The sequence below is a fragment of the Dendroctonus ponderosae genome, unplaced genomic scaffold, assembly GCF_020466585.1.
Source record: "Dendroctonus ponderosae isolate FM_Combo_2020 unplaced genomic scaffold, Dpon_F_20191213v2 Dpon_F_20191213_2, whole genome shotgun sequence".
Taxonomy (NCBI): Eukaryota; Metazoa; Arthropoda; class Insecta; order Coleoptera; family Curculionidae; genus Dendroctonus; species Dendroctonus ponderosae.
Window position 1 is genome coordinate 7092129 of NW_026018165.1, and position 14944 is coordinate 7107072.

The following is a 14944-nucleotide window of genomic DNA, read 5'->3' on the forward strand; positions in this document are numbered from 1 at the left end:
CAATATTATAGACCAATAAAACTATTCCTGAATTCTGCGACCAAGTCATGTGTTGAGATAAAATTTCTGCACACTTGCTGCATGATTGTCAACAAAATCACCCAAGATGAGTGAGTAAACGATCGGTTTTACATGAAATTGCCCATTGACGAATGAAATGCCAACTGATAATATATTTTTTTTGGGGCTTCCAAGGATTCTTTTCTAATTTCTAGGGTCTTCAAATGCTTTCTTCAATGCCATATGTTTTTGTTTGATTCTTGATACCGATTTGATGTTTGTGCAAAATTTTGCACAAAACTTTCCACTTCTCATGCTGGATTGTCTTTCAAATATTTTTTATTTTGAAACTTGTACTATTAAACTTTCAACTTTGTTTTTATTTCCTTTCTTCAAGTGAATTAATTCATTAAATTGATCAATTTTGTCACACACATTTTTTACTTCGTAACCTCCTTTCGGCTCTTTAAACTGTCTGTGCATTTTGCCACCTGGGAAGTTCTCGAGGTTATTCCCGGTCATTTCCTGAATGTCTGATATATTCGACTTCAGGCTCAACTTTCATTGGGTTTGTTTCGTTTTGCTTATGTAGTTTTATATTTGGTTGAAAGTTGCACATTTTTTTTTCTGGAACTATCGAGTTTGGACGGTTTTGACTATGTATTTGTTTGAGATAGTTGAATGTTTCACAGCATCGACTGGTTTATCAACGTTTTTTTCCACGCATTCATTTAGTTTCTCTAACTGTAGAACCTTTTAAATACGCGAATTGATCAGCAAATTAAAAACCAGTGCGGGCTCGCTTTCTGGACGTTAGAATTTTTCTTTCGGCTCATTTTTAGGTTTCGTTTATTTAAACGTGTTCTTTATCGACATTTCCGATTCGAAAGAATGTGACGAGATGTAAATACACAAAACCGTGTCAAATCGAAAAATGGGCGCCAAATTGCAACACGACAAATTTCACAGAAATGAAATGCAAATCAAAGTTAATGAAAACTATTTAATTAATTTATTTATTCGTTCATTACGACAATTTGTTTAAAATAATTTTCCGTTTAATTGTTTTCGTATTTTGGAAAGTTTTGCTTGTTACAACTTGGGGGGTTAACAACAAAGGGTTAAAAACTACAAAAATAGCATAATTTTTTAGTCAAATTCATTTTTTATCATATTTTAAAGTCGTTTGAATAATTTGCTAAGCACTTAGGCACTTAATTGTTTCTATTTTTTTGGTAATTTTCGTAACAAAATTTAACTATAATTAAGCAAACGCAGGTAGGTTTGGATTATTGTTAACAAATTAAGTAATACATGCTGAAACATTAATGAGATGAGAAATGGATGATCTGAAATAGAAATAAAATAGATCATTTTAGCAAACTTCTAATTATGCTTTTACCTTTGTTTTAAAGATATTCTAAGGGCGATTTGTTCATTTGAATATGGATCGCTTTAAAAATATATTTGGTTTTTATCGGGAACAATGTGATTTATTTTATGCAGGTTGTTAGTGCGTAATAATTAAACAAGCAAAACTTAAATATTTTTGAGTCTTTAATTATCGATACATATTTAAAGCCACAGAATGACGAAAAATATATGCTAGAATTTCAAAACAGTTTGAATTGACGGTTTTTGCAAGTTAATTGTGCCTCCTAAATTATTCTAAATGAGAATGAGGACCACATTCTACTTAATTAAATTTGAGATAAATGTCACCAAGTAGTAAAAGTTAAATTGGCGATACAAAACGACATATAACGAATCTCAAATATTAGTTTTTCGATTTTAAAGTTCAATACAAACGAGTCATTAAATTGACTCAATTGCGCAATATTGCATTTTACTTTGCAAAAGTTAAACAAATTTGCTTTTTGCTCTAATTTCAATAGTTCAACGATTTGTTTGAAAACCTTGCCCCAATCAAATTACAAATAGGAAAGATCTGACCTCATGCGTTTAGTTGTGTTTGTGCTGATCACTTTCTACAATTATCTGCCTTTTTTGCTAATCTTTTATAATTTCCTTTGGTTGAAAGTGAGTTAAATTGATTAAAAATCCTTACAATGGTCGAACAAAATTAACCGATCCATCAAGCTCAAGATCAGTATAATGAATATCACAATTATGCGTGAAAATCTACTCGTGGCTAATCTACGAAAATAATAAAAAACAATATTCATTAATTGCGAATTATTAAATAATTAATTAAATTAATTAAGCAAATCTCGCAAATGTTTTTTTATTCTGATTTAATTGCAAAACCGGTTGATATGATTGATTCAATTGAACCTTTATGCTCGAAGTAACAAAAAACTAAAAGAATCTGGTCCACCGGCAATTCGACCAAATACATGATCTATTTTAATTTCGTATGTTGACTGCAAATTTTTGGGGAATGTTTGAACTTAGTAACATGCAGAATGTGCTCGTCAAACTTTCTCCTCGACAAAGAAGTAAATGTTGCAAAGAAATTTCAAAATTTTAAAAATAATAGTAATATTTCGCAAAATCATCGACGTTACTTAACATCGACATTTGAGAGCACACTAATGAGTTGGCATAACATGTTGATACAAAATTTTGGGAAACTGTCGGGATAGTCACACGTGAAGCACATTTCAGAGTTTTAGCTTGATTGGATGCTAAACAAGATCCCCGATAACGTAAACCGACACGTGTAACGGACATGAATGTTGCCAAGTATGAAATCCAACTTTAAAAAGAGTCTGCACAGAACTGCCATGAATTTAGACTTAATATCAACAATAAATCTGAATATGCTCTTCAGTGATGGTTTTTCAAGAAGTTTTTCAATTAAAATCTAAAAAGTCCTCTTTCCCAATTAAACAGCATACTGTATAATATCCAATTTGCAACTATCGCTAGTCACTCTCTTTCCACTTTTCAAGTTGGAAATGAAATTGAAACAATGACGAGCCCTGGCTGAGTAATTTAACTTCCACGATCAGCTTTAATTAAGTTAACAAACGAACGTGAACTTTTTGACTTCTAAATCGAATAAAGGAGCAAATTAATCGGCCGACACACTGATTTGTGCCCTAAGATTGAATTTAATCAAGACCCATCTGTTCATTGAATGACTATTCAAATTAAATTGGCTAACTTGACGACAGACACACATGGAACAGCTGATCAGGTTCAGTAATTTCCAAATTTAGGTCATCCGCCAACATTCAGACTTTTTAATGGCATCAATTGGTTATTTATAAATACCTTGTTTTCCATAAAATAGTTCATATTCCTATTATATCAAATTACTGAAGTTAGTTAAAACCTCCTCTGGTGATATGAGTGGACAATATAATTCAGTGCAAGATATCTGAAGCTTTTGTAAGATAAAATCAAACTGAGTACAAAAATTGCGGAAAATAGCGGAAAATGCAAAATTCGTCTACAGTTTATCAGACAATACTCTTTCACACATTTGTTAATAAAGGCATTGAACAAGATCCATCTGTTCAAAAATATTTTCCGAAGGCTTAGAATGAGTGATGTTGCCAAGACTGAAAATAGAAATGCATGCCATTAAAAAATGCACACTTCCAGTCAGTTAAAAATAACGCAAAATGCTGCAACTCTCATTAAATGGTGTTAGAACTTAACGTATGACGATTTTTCTAATTTAGTGCTAGAACTACAAAGAAAAACTAGCTAGAAAAACCCACATCTATTGTTCCTAAATCCACCAAAAATGAACCAGTTTGTTTTATGATTTTTAACCAAATACGCATCAGGAACCAACCACATAGGTAGGTACCCATAATATAAATGTTTCAAGGCTGTGGTATTGCAAATTCACGCCGCCTTCGTATGTACACGATTTACGGTATATACAGAAGTTTACTGAACTTGTAGGTTTAAGGCAAATAAACCATGTTTTTACCAATTTATCGATATACCGATTTCATTGTTCGAGATGCTGTCGGTTTCAACAACAAACAAACTTCGGTTTTGGGGTATTTTATTCCAAAACAATGCCTAATATAGAGTTTTGATTAGTCGAGCTTATTTAAATATTTTCTGTCTTGTTATCATTTTGTTAGCTGTTTAATTCCCATATTAATCACTGTGAGTATGTGAAGAATGAAACATCTTTAAATATTGTTTTATTTAAAAGTTTACAAGTTAAAATATTTCGATTCATTCACTGCATATTTTCTAGATACTGGCCCCAGTGCTCTTAAGTTAGTTAAAAATTAAACAGTAAAACAACCCCGTAAAAAATTTAAAGATGCTGAGGAACAGCAGCACTGATAATTTTGATAATCTGCATACGAGCATGTTTATTGTATTTATAACGCTAATCTTTGAAATCGGAATAAATTAGTCCAAGAGTAAATCAGGAATAAATCATCTTCCAATTCTGTTTGCCGACATTTTTCTTTGATAAAATAGCCAATAATTATTCTTTGATTGTTGTTTTTAGTAGTATTTACCTCCACTTCCGTATTAAAACCATTTATGGATATTCAATCAATCTTAGCAAAAATTATTCCTATTTTTAGATACGGGTGTAGATTCTAACAAGCATTTGCATAAATATCAGCGCGTCATAGTCGTTTAAAAATACACATCGACTTTTCACTTTTCAGTTTGAATGCATATCACTCGAGCACTAAAACTCATCTCCATTTCACTGGTATATTTTAAAAAAATATATAAATAGCCGGTTTATGATTTACTTGCATAAAATTTGCACACACTTAGCCACTATTTGCAAATAATTTATAATCGACTGTGAGATCCAACCAAAAAAATATTTTTGTTAGGTTCCAATTAGTAAATTTAATTTTCCGCAATTTCAGATAATGTCACGATGTTTACTATTTTAATATTGCATTTAGTCTGATTGCTGAATATGTTGAAAAATGTTGAGGATTTGAAATTCAAACGTATGCAAGTACTTTGAAAACCGGATATTTTAAGACTGATGATCGTCGCTTATTCGAATTTTTTTCACATGATTAATTGAGTCGTTTGGATTCGTTTCTGTTAATTTCTGAACCGGTATTGAATTTTTTTCGACGTAGAAGAAAGTCAAAGTTAATTATTAACTACCCAGTGATCAAAAGAAACTAAAAAATATTTGAAAATAAGCTGGATTCGATTTCCAAAGGACCCAATTTAGTGGCTAGTTTCGAAGCATCTGTGTTTGAAACTGTGGAAACACAAGTAAGACTTGTCAGTTTTCGAATCAGGTCATAGTATGACCGACTGGAAAGTCCTATTTAGAATGACCATTGAAGCAAGATTTGCAAATTCCAGGATAAAATGTACGAACGGAATCCTCATTGAGTTATGAATAATAATACGCTTGGGAAAGTTTCCGAATGGATTTATTGAAAATCGTAAATATCTGTCTTTTGTAACCAAACCCGAACTGTGTGCGTAAATTCAAGTTTTGGATCTTCACCCTATCGATTACAAAAATATTTCTTTTTGAAAACTAAACATCAAACGAATGCATGATGTTGACTGGCCGATAATCGAAAACAAATATTAATCTGTTTTCAGCTCTGCCTTAGCAACGTACATTGCACAAGGTCAGATAAAAAACCGATGAAAAATTATATTCTGATTTATGAAGTCTAGTCATTTGTTGATTTCCAGGCGCAACTTGTTGTATACGAGTATAAATCTTTTATTTGAATGCCAGCAAACTTTAATGGATTGTGAACTGACCTATCGCATTTTATTGCTTGTAAAGAAAGAGCAATTTAAATAAGCTCAGAAAAAGAAGAAAAAAACAAAGAGACAGCATTATAAATTCATAGCTAATGGATTTAAATTTTCGTTTACTGCATCGTTTCGAAGAAACAAGGGTTGCCGCTCTCAGCAATGATTTATGCGATTATAACATGAATACCGCGATTTTTCAAAAGGTCAATGAAGGCCAGCGAACACACAGACTGGGAATCAAAGTGTTTTCAAACTGAATTTATTTAGTTTCATAATTATGTCTAATATGCAAACAAATTCCTGCCATCCAAATTAACAAACATTTGTTATCAATATGAGTCCAGAAGCTCTTTAGTGACAAATATTTGCTGAACGAAACGCACATGACTTACGATACTGCCTTAGAGAGCAAAGTCGGATTCTCTAGGTCAAAATGCGAAAAAATATTTCCATAAACCCATAGTTGACATCATGATCAATTAACTCGCAAACGATTGCAAATATAAAAGCAATTCAAAGGGCAAAAGAGTTGATGTAAAGAAAAAAACTGAAAAAATAAATACAATTTTATCATTCTGTATGTAACTTTTTGTCTGGTTTTTGTTCTTAAAATATGTAGTTAAAATCATGGATCGTTTGGCTAATTTAAGATCACTCGGTATAATGATGAAGTAAGTAATTTTTAGATGTAAGTTAAAGATTTATTAACTTCTTTTACTAAAACGTTTATACTTTTTAATGTCTTACAAATGTATTTTGCGTCAGTCAGAACGCGAGCTCTATTGCTGAAACTTTTTGCTGATACGCACGTCGGAAAATTACATCTTAGTTGAGGAATTAAGCAGTTTAGTTACTTTTTTCAAAAATTGACAATGACAATGTGCCAGAGGTACCTTATTAAGGCATCAACAAAATATAAAACCTTGATTCAGATAACTAAGACGTTTTAGAGATGAAACCGACATAATTTTTACTTATATTACTTTATAGAATATTCTAGTCATTAAATATGTTTAATAAGCCAGGTGTGAACGGACACTTTTAATGTAAATTTGTAAGTTAATGTTTGCTTCTGATGCACATTTGAAATTCGGCGAGTTAACCGTCGTCAAACAAAGCGTATATTACAGTATAAAAAGTACAAATTATTTTAATTTTAATTGTATTTTTAAAACGTAACACATATGTGATCCTACATGGTATATGGATTATATATCAAATTTCGAAAATAGCATTATCTGCAGTAAAACGATTGCTATTGTTTCGCTCAGCTTCATAGTTTAATAAACTTTTATTTTTCATGCCAAAATCCTCCAGAGCTTTGTGAAATAATATTGATGCAACCTAACTTAATAGTTTTTAAGTACGCATAAGCCAATAAACTATAAAATAAAGGAACTTTATTTGGCCGACTAATCCTTACTAGGAAGACTGAGAACTAATCTACGAAAAGCTTATTTGATTTACTTGTTAGGTACGATCTATCTGGAACACACACATATTGCGCCATCATACCTCAAGTGGAATTCAATGTTCCTAATCGGTTTTGATGGAAATTTAATAATTAATCAAACAGGAAATTAATCGTCATTGATTATTCACATCCCAAATTTTAACCTTTCATTTTTAGTGTCAATGGCAAGCCATTGAACGGTCAATTCTTTTTCTCAAGACTACGGTTTGGCAACCTTCCTGTGTTCTAAACTCAATTGTTTTTATGATAATCTTAATATGATTCAATTTTCATTACCAAGGTCTTCAACCGCATAAATGTGCCAAAATGGTACACAAGTTTCTCACTGTTTACGACTGGATTTATCACACGTGAATATGCTGGTCAGTTTAATGCTCGCGTGTAGTCAATTAGCCATCTATTGATAAAACATGATTTTTGAATAAATATGCAAATATTCTGAACTTAATTGCGACATGATTCAGTAACACCATCATGGAAACCTTTCTACCTTTCTTAGCATTACGATCGGACCGAGTCAACAATTTGTTCAAAGTCCCTAAACAAAGGGATGAAAAATACGTTCATGAAAACTTCCAATTATTCATTCGCAGTTTTAATAAAATGGTTAATTATTTTTAATGAAATCAGTAATAATTTGAATATAAAAGTCTCCCCACATAAGTATAGTCCAATTAACATTATTCATATGTATTGGTTATTGTCTATTGAATGTTCACAGTGGAATAATATAAACAAAATAATAAAAACTGATTTACCTTCACAATTTGTACTTACTTTTCCTAACCGAGGGATTGACTGAATACTTGGAGAGTTAAATTTTCTACTATTTCGTTTTTCTTTTTCTTATTCTCTTTCCGTTTTAGTGCATAATGTTCTAACATTATTTTAAATGATACACTGGATGTCTTATTTTTTCCACCAATTATGTTTTGGCAGCTTTATTTTTAGAATTCCTCTTTAAAAAATAATGAAAATAAATAATCTGAACTTTGGAGCCTAATACTACTACTACGGTGGATTGGAATTTTATTTATCTTTCATCCTTTCATCACATTTGATTACCCTTTTCGAGAATTTGCTTTCAAAAAGGTTCACCTGCATTAACATTAACTTGCTATTTCTGAAATAAGAAAAATATCTTGAACATAACTCTGCAAATAGTGTCTGTTTACGCAAGCCATTTGGAAAGTCTTGCAACTTGTTTTTCTGACTCTGGACGTTTGAATCGTTTTCTATATGCGCTTGATTCTTGTTGCTTTGTCATATGTTTAAACACAAACTGGTAAAATGAAAAAATTAACAATGTTTGATTTTAACAGAATTCGTTGTTTTGCATAATGTTTCCTTCAATCTTTAACTAAAATCTAGTTTTATCGAGTTTAAATCATAAGACAATGGGAAATAAACGAAATTTGACTGAAATTAAGTGGAGAAAATAAAATGTATCTAGTTCACGTATTCCACACTGTCCAAACTAGAAAAAATTCGCAAAATTTAACAATCTACAGAAGCAGAAAGCAATAAAAACTTCTAGAGCAATTTAAATATGTTTTTTTGGTAGAAAATTGCGTTACTGCTCATAATCTTGTAAAACGGCTGATGCTGTCGATAAGGAGATTTGCATTTTTGTTCTTAATAAAAAGCAATATTAATACTTTGTTATGGAAATATTAGTTCCAATGTAAAAAGATTTGCTGCTTTTGAACGTTTCCTGCTGGAAAAGCTGTTTTTGGACCGAATACCACAAATATGCGAAAGTCGCTTTAAGTAGAGGAAAACATTGATCTAGAAAAAAGTTAGGATTTTTCGGTTTTTTACCCCAAAAATATTTTGCCTACCGTTAAATTTAATGATATGTTTGCTTACATTTTCAGATTTCAGCATGTCGACACCTCAAAGTTATTACTAAAGATTTATCTGTCATAATGTGTTTGGATTTTCTGCAGTTAAGTTCACTAAAACTATTCTCAAAAGTTGCACAATTTCAGGTCACGTTGGGAATTTAAGTTACCAACTGATCAAAGCCAGGTGATCCAGCCGGACATTCAGGATAATAAGAAGAATTTAAATCTTTAAAGTCGTTGGGACGTTAATTTGCAAATAAAACCTAAAAAACACCTTACTTGATTGCAATGATGATTCTAATTGAAACACATTATTCTCCTGGCTGTATCCCTTCTATAAGCGATGACCAGTAAGAATTTTTTACGTACTAAATTCCTCTACGAAAATAAAACGAGCAGCATCCGAACTTTTTGATCTATCGGATTCTCTATTACCAATGATTCATAAAAGCTCCAATTTTAACTTATGATCCTCTCGGTTGAGATGTTACTGGGGAAATTTATCTAGCGAACATTCACAGAGGTCGCCGACCGTGTGAAATATTGCTTTAGTCTATTCTGGATGCAGGGGTGAAAGTTCGACAAATGGAGTTTCGACTGTTGACAAATCTTTAACATTAACATAAAAAAATGGATAAGTGTGAATGAGATTCACACATGAAATAGCACATCGATTTGTCATAAAACCAGAGCGATTTGCTATTGTCTTTTCTAGACCATGTTTGAGCACGAACATTGATCATGTACACATTGAAAAAGCAATATTCGGATCGTTTCGACGCTTTCACATGCTGTAAAGCTGTTTAGCTTGCTAAATTGTCCTAAAAGTACATGATGGATTTCCCGAGTACTAATCCTATCTCAAGACTACTCTTTTTGAGTACATGCGTTCTCATGAATCAAACATTGAAACCATCGAACAAATTTTACATTTTAATAATATTTTGAACAAAAACTGATAACCTCCAACTTGACTATTTGGGATCAACGGCGGATATTGAATAGAACAACGTTGAGGAATACGTGCTAGCGATTAATCAGAGAGTTTGCAATTGCGTGGTGTTATTGAGCATAGATTAAAGCTGTTCCGTAAATATTTTGCGATCGGAAGGTTGAACACGAAATAATCCCGTAAGCATTATTGAAGGCAATGCTTCGACATTGAATTTAGAAAAATTCAGGTGTGTCTAAAATTTCTATACAACAAAACGCCTTGGTGATTGGGTTTTTTTCCCCACTGAAGACGTATCCGTCTACAAGTTCGGGTTGTTTGCGTAAGCTTGCACCTTGATATGCCACGTAAATATTTCAATACAAGAACTGTTTTCAATTAAATTTTTTTATTACTGCTCCTGGTAGGGTGCTATTTGCATGTGCGGAATGTGGGGTTTCAAAGCTGGGAAATTAAGGTTTCATTTATCAATGTGCTTCGACAGAAATTTTTCCTGTAATTTGGCCTCATTGCATTGACGTCATTCAATATGATTCATTGAAAATCGACTGCGGCAGATATTTGTACGTGTACTGACAACGTATCTCGTAAATTTTCGTCTGTTGGATCAAGTTAAGTTCGAATAAAAAAATTATTATACAAATGGTTTGGGTTGGATGGTTTATATGACAATTTTTGAAATAGGTATCATTATTTATATGAAATCATATAAATCATATTTATTGTGCGAATTTTCCTGGACGGAAAAAACGTAATGGCAGAGAATCAATCAAAATGTAAATTTTATAAAGACGGGAAGACAACGTGAAGCTCTTGCACAAAAGTCTCAAGTTTTCATTGTGGACTCAACAGAAATAATTGTGGAAACCAACGTTGTTATTGCTAATACGAAACCGTTTCAAACCAGTATTTTTCTGGATATTTTAAATTTTTTTTTCATTATATTTAGTGTTATTTTGTATTTTATTCTAAAACCCTCTATTAACACCACTACTACTACTACTAACAGCTACTATATGCACAGATAATTCAAGTTAATTGAGTCCTTTGTCTCCTTTGCTTTCATTCAAAATGTACATATCTTCAAACTCTTTCTTTTAACGTCCAAATAGTGTAGTTCCTCATTCAACTCAACTCTTCTAACGTTGATTTATAGTGTTTAATTAACATATATATTTTCAAGTTAGTTAATAGAAACCGTTCATCTTTACTATTAGTAAACCCGCTTGCAATGTTGAGTTTGAAAATTTTGATCATTTCATCTCCATCTATCATTAAAATACATAAGAATTTTGGTCGTAATTATTTACTTATTCAATCCGCCCGCTATAGTTGCAATTCCATTTTCAACTCAACGCTACTCGATTGAAATCTAATATTTCTTAATACTTTGTGTGTTTTTTTTCTTTTATTTTTCACTCCAGTCCAAAAGGTAAAATCAGGAATATTTCGCATTTCCACGTGAAATTATTATTTTTAACTAGGGAAGGTTTAATTATATTTTATATGCTATAAGAAAGTAGAGGTGAACTCCGAAATGTAAAGTACAACTTTACGGTTTGGGACAGACTTGCAGCAAGTCTTGGAGTCGCTAATTATAAATTTGCATTTAAAAGAAGAGTTATGGGCGTGGGAAAATAAAACATTTACTGTAGGGTGGCTAGATGGGCTGGGTGAAGCTGTTAGTCTCCTAATTGGTTAGTAAATAAAATAAATAAGTTGGGAATAGTAAAATTTCAAGCGGATACTAAACTTTGCTTAATGCATTTTCTTACATACATTGCAAAATGTAAACATTTTTCGTTCCTTTGGATTGTCTGTAAAAAAATTAAACTAATCGATTGTTCTGTTCGGCTTGGTGTACTTGTAAAATTGTAGACAAGAAGACCAAATGTTCTAAAGCTCCCAAGTTAAATGTTTAGTATGACTGGGTATCAGCTGTATTTTCTAAATACAGCCGGTTTTAATAGGTAGTTCCAACCCTCAAGAAGTTTTTAAATTGTTGAAGTAGAACATTAAACAAACATTAATTGCAAACATTTTCAGAAAAATGAATTGATTTGACGATATTGACATGACTCTATTTCAACTTTGCTACATTTTAGTGGATAATGCCGAAGAACACTCCATTAGATTTTCGTGTTATACAAATGCAACATGATGCAACTGAATATTTTTCTTCTTAACTTTTTTGCGCTGCAATTAAAATGCGACCATTGGAGAAATAGAAAACCGCTCATGAAGGACGAAAACACTCAACAATGAAGGACTTTAAAGAGGAAACTGGCGCTGAATAGGAGCAAAAGTTTAGTTATGGAATGCTGTAACTTAATTTCTTGCCCCAAAAATGTATTTTATTTGGTTGTTCTATACTGGATAGAATACTAGATTATTTACTTAATACATAAAAAGTTGCAACATATTTTCCAAAATTCTGTTCTTCGCAAATCATCTTTCGATTTTTGCAAGTTAAAGAATTAAGTTAGTTAAATCTATAAATTTCCACATTTTTACATATTCAATTACTTAAATCGGCCAGAACCAGAAACGAGTTATGGTATTTTTTATTAATTTCTATTCGTTCCTGAAGTATATCCTCAAATATTAGCAATTTTATAATTACTGAATATTATTAAATCAGTTGAAGGTAAAACAAAAGCAAAATTTGCCTTTGATCAGTTTGCGTAGAATCCAATAATGTAAGAGTTATTCGATACTAATAGAGATAATATTATTTTTTGCTTCGAGTTTGCACTTGGGGATTCTCAAATGACTACGTTAAACCGTTGTTTTCCTAATATGTGGTGAATTTTAAAAACTGCCAAGTTGTTTGTTGCGTTCCCATATTTTAAAGAAGGAAATGAATAAACCTTCAACTTTTACCGCTCTTTCTCATTTAACGAGCTTAACCTTTATCTTGAAAAGCGCAATTTACCCAAACAAGAATTCGTCAAATTACCAGCCCGTATTAATTATCTTTTCCTGAATCGTTTTTGGAATTTTTATTTTATCATCGAAATATAATATTAGCTATAGCAGAAAATGCCCACAACTCAGCAGGTATATGTTATTGTCAGTTTTAATTTAAAATTAAATTTGGACGCCTTTGCTGCTTTTGCCCACGAATTTGTGTGTACCTCATTAGGCATCCCTCAATCCCACGTTTTCAATACTCGATTAAAAGTCGATTTTCAATAATTGATCATGATGACACGGCAATTTAACTAATTTAATCAAAGTTTCCGGAAAGTATGCAGCCAGCCGTGAAACTAATGTGACGTAATCGGATTAGGATTATTTGAGAATCATTTGAAATGGGTCCATTCCGCAAATCGAAACGAATGCTTTTCCGAACTGATCAAATGAGTTTTTGATCATTCTCGCAAGACCTGCAACATAGAACGAGCGGGTGCAGCTTTGTCGGTCAATGAACGAAAAACAGGCGAAATGTAAACAAAAGCTCGTATGTAGATCGTGAACATGCGATCATTAACATTCCGATCGTATAATTTTCATATGAACTGTGTTACATCATGAAGGCAATTTTGCAGAGCGAAACAGTGAGATTAAAAATCAGCTGATGATGAAACAAAGCTGTGGCGCCTTGAACATTTGAACTCAACAAAGCCTGTCGGCTTTCGTAGCACATTAAAGGGAATTTACAAGGCGTTACAATGTATGAAAGGAAAATAAGCTAATTACCCAAATAAGTTAATTAGTTAAATATTTTGTTCAAAAAACCCTGAAAAACTGCCCTATTAAATACAACTTATTTTATCCATTTCAACAGGCAAAACCGGGCGAACGTTGCAAGTGGAACGGGTGAATGAGGAAAAACGGTTCAAAAATTTCCGAGGCCTCAGAAAATTAGGCATTGCAGGTATTATACAGTATTTAGTTAATTGTGTGAGTCACTGGTTTTCAAATAATACATCAAAGCAAAATGTCCCTCTAACTTAGTCGTAGATAGGCTCGCTTTCTTAGTGCTTCCACTGTTTTATCTTTCCTGCAAGTTTTATCACTCTGTAAACTATTTAGTTTCGGAATGTATCCAATATTGTAACTGGTTTTGGAAAAATCTCATCAGTGAATGATAGTTGTATTAGTTTGTTCGCATTATTCAAATACGCATGTAATGTTAAGTGCAACAAAGGCGGTGGTGGTTGAAGCAGGTACGATTAACTTCTCAGAAAGTTCTAAAGGGTGTTGAAGTACATTTTCATTTGGTTTATTTATGCATTATTTTTATCTTTGTATGATGGAGATAAATGTGAAAATCCTCCTTCTCCAGACTAATTAGGGGTTTAAAATTGTTGGAATTTCAAGTTTTTTTTGTAAATTAAAACGTCAACTTACAAGATTTCCCCACAAGAGAACTATGAAAGTTTAAAAAACTGCTAAAACTTTTTACATTAAAGGAACATCCTTATTAAAGTTTTTAAACTGTAGTTATATTTACCAATTTACTATGACACGCATTTGTTCTGACTTTACGACTGTTCAAGACTGTGTATTTATTGTACGGTCGTTTTCTTTAGAGTTGTATTCGTTTTTTGATTATATATTTTAACTTTTATTACTTGTATTTGTTTATTAAATTCTGCGGTAGTTCGGTTGATGAAACTTTATATATTTTACTTACATTATCAGTATCAGATCGACATTGCTGTCGTATTTGTGTCCACATTTCTCTAATTATCGCAGTCGCATACTCACATTATTTGCTGTGCTTATAATATCATTTTTAATTTTAGTTTTTAAAAGATGGAAAATTTGTGAAATTTTTGCGCATATTTCAGGGATATTTCGCAACAATACATCTTTAAGAAATAAATACCAAATTTTTCAAAAGTGTATTTCCAAACTTAAATTTCCTGCTTTCTCTAGGAACTAATAATTCAATTGAATTGCATGGATTATTTAACTCAGGTAAGCAGTACCAACAAACCATTTGAATCTGTTATT

At 31.9% G+C, this 14944-nt stretch overlaps 1 protein-coding gene across 8 annotated transcripts in view; it reads left to right on the plus strand.

Moving 5' to 3' along the window:
* LOC109537830 (dual 3',5'-cyclic-AMP and -GMP phosphodiesterase 11) overlaps nt 1-14944 on the plus strand; it is a 202470-nt gene that overhangs the window by 104475 nt on the left and 83051 nt on the right. Inside the window, exon 2 of one of the 8 annotated variants that reach the window (XM_019904741.2) lies at nt 13770-13859. The exons of the other annotated variants lie outside the window; for them this stretch is intronic. The gene's annotated coding sequence lies outside the window, so the exon portion shown is untranslated. The remainder of the gene's footprint in view (nt 1-13769; nt 13860-14944) is intronic. 8 annotated transcript variants of the gene reach the window in all.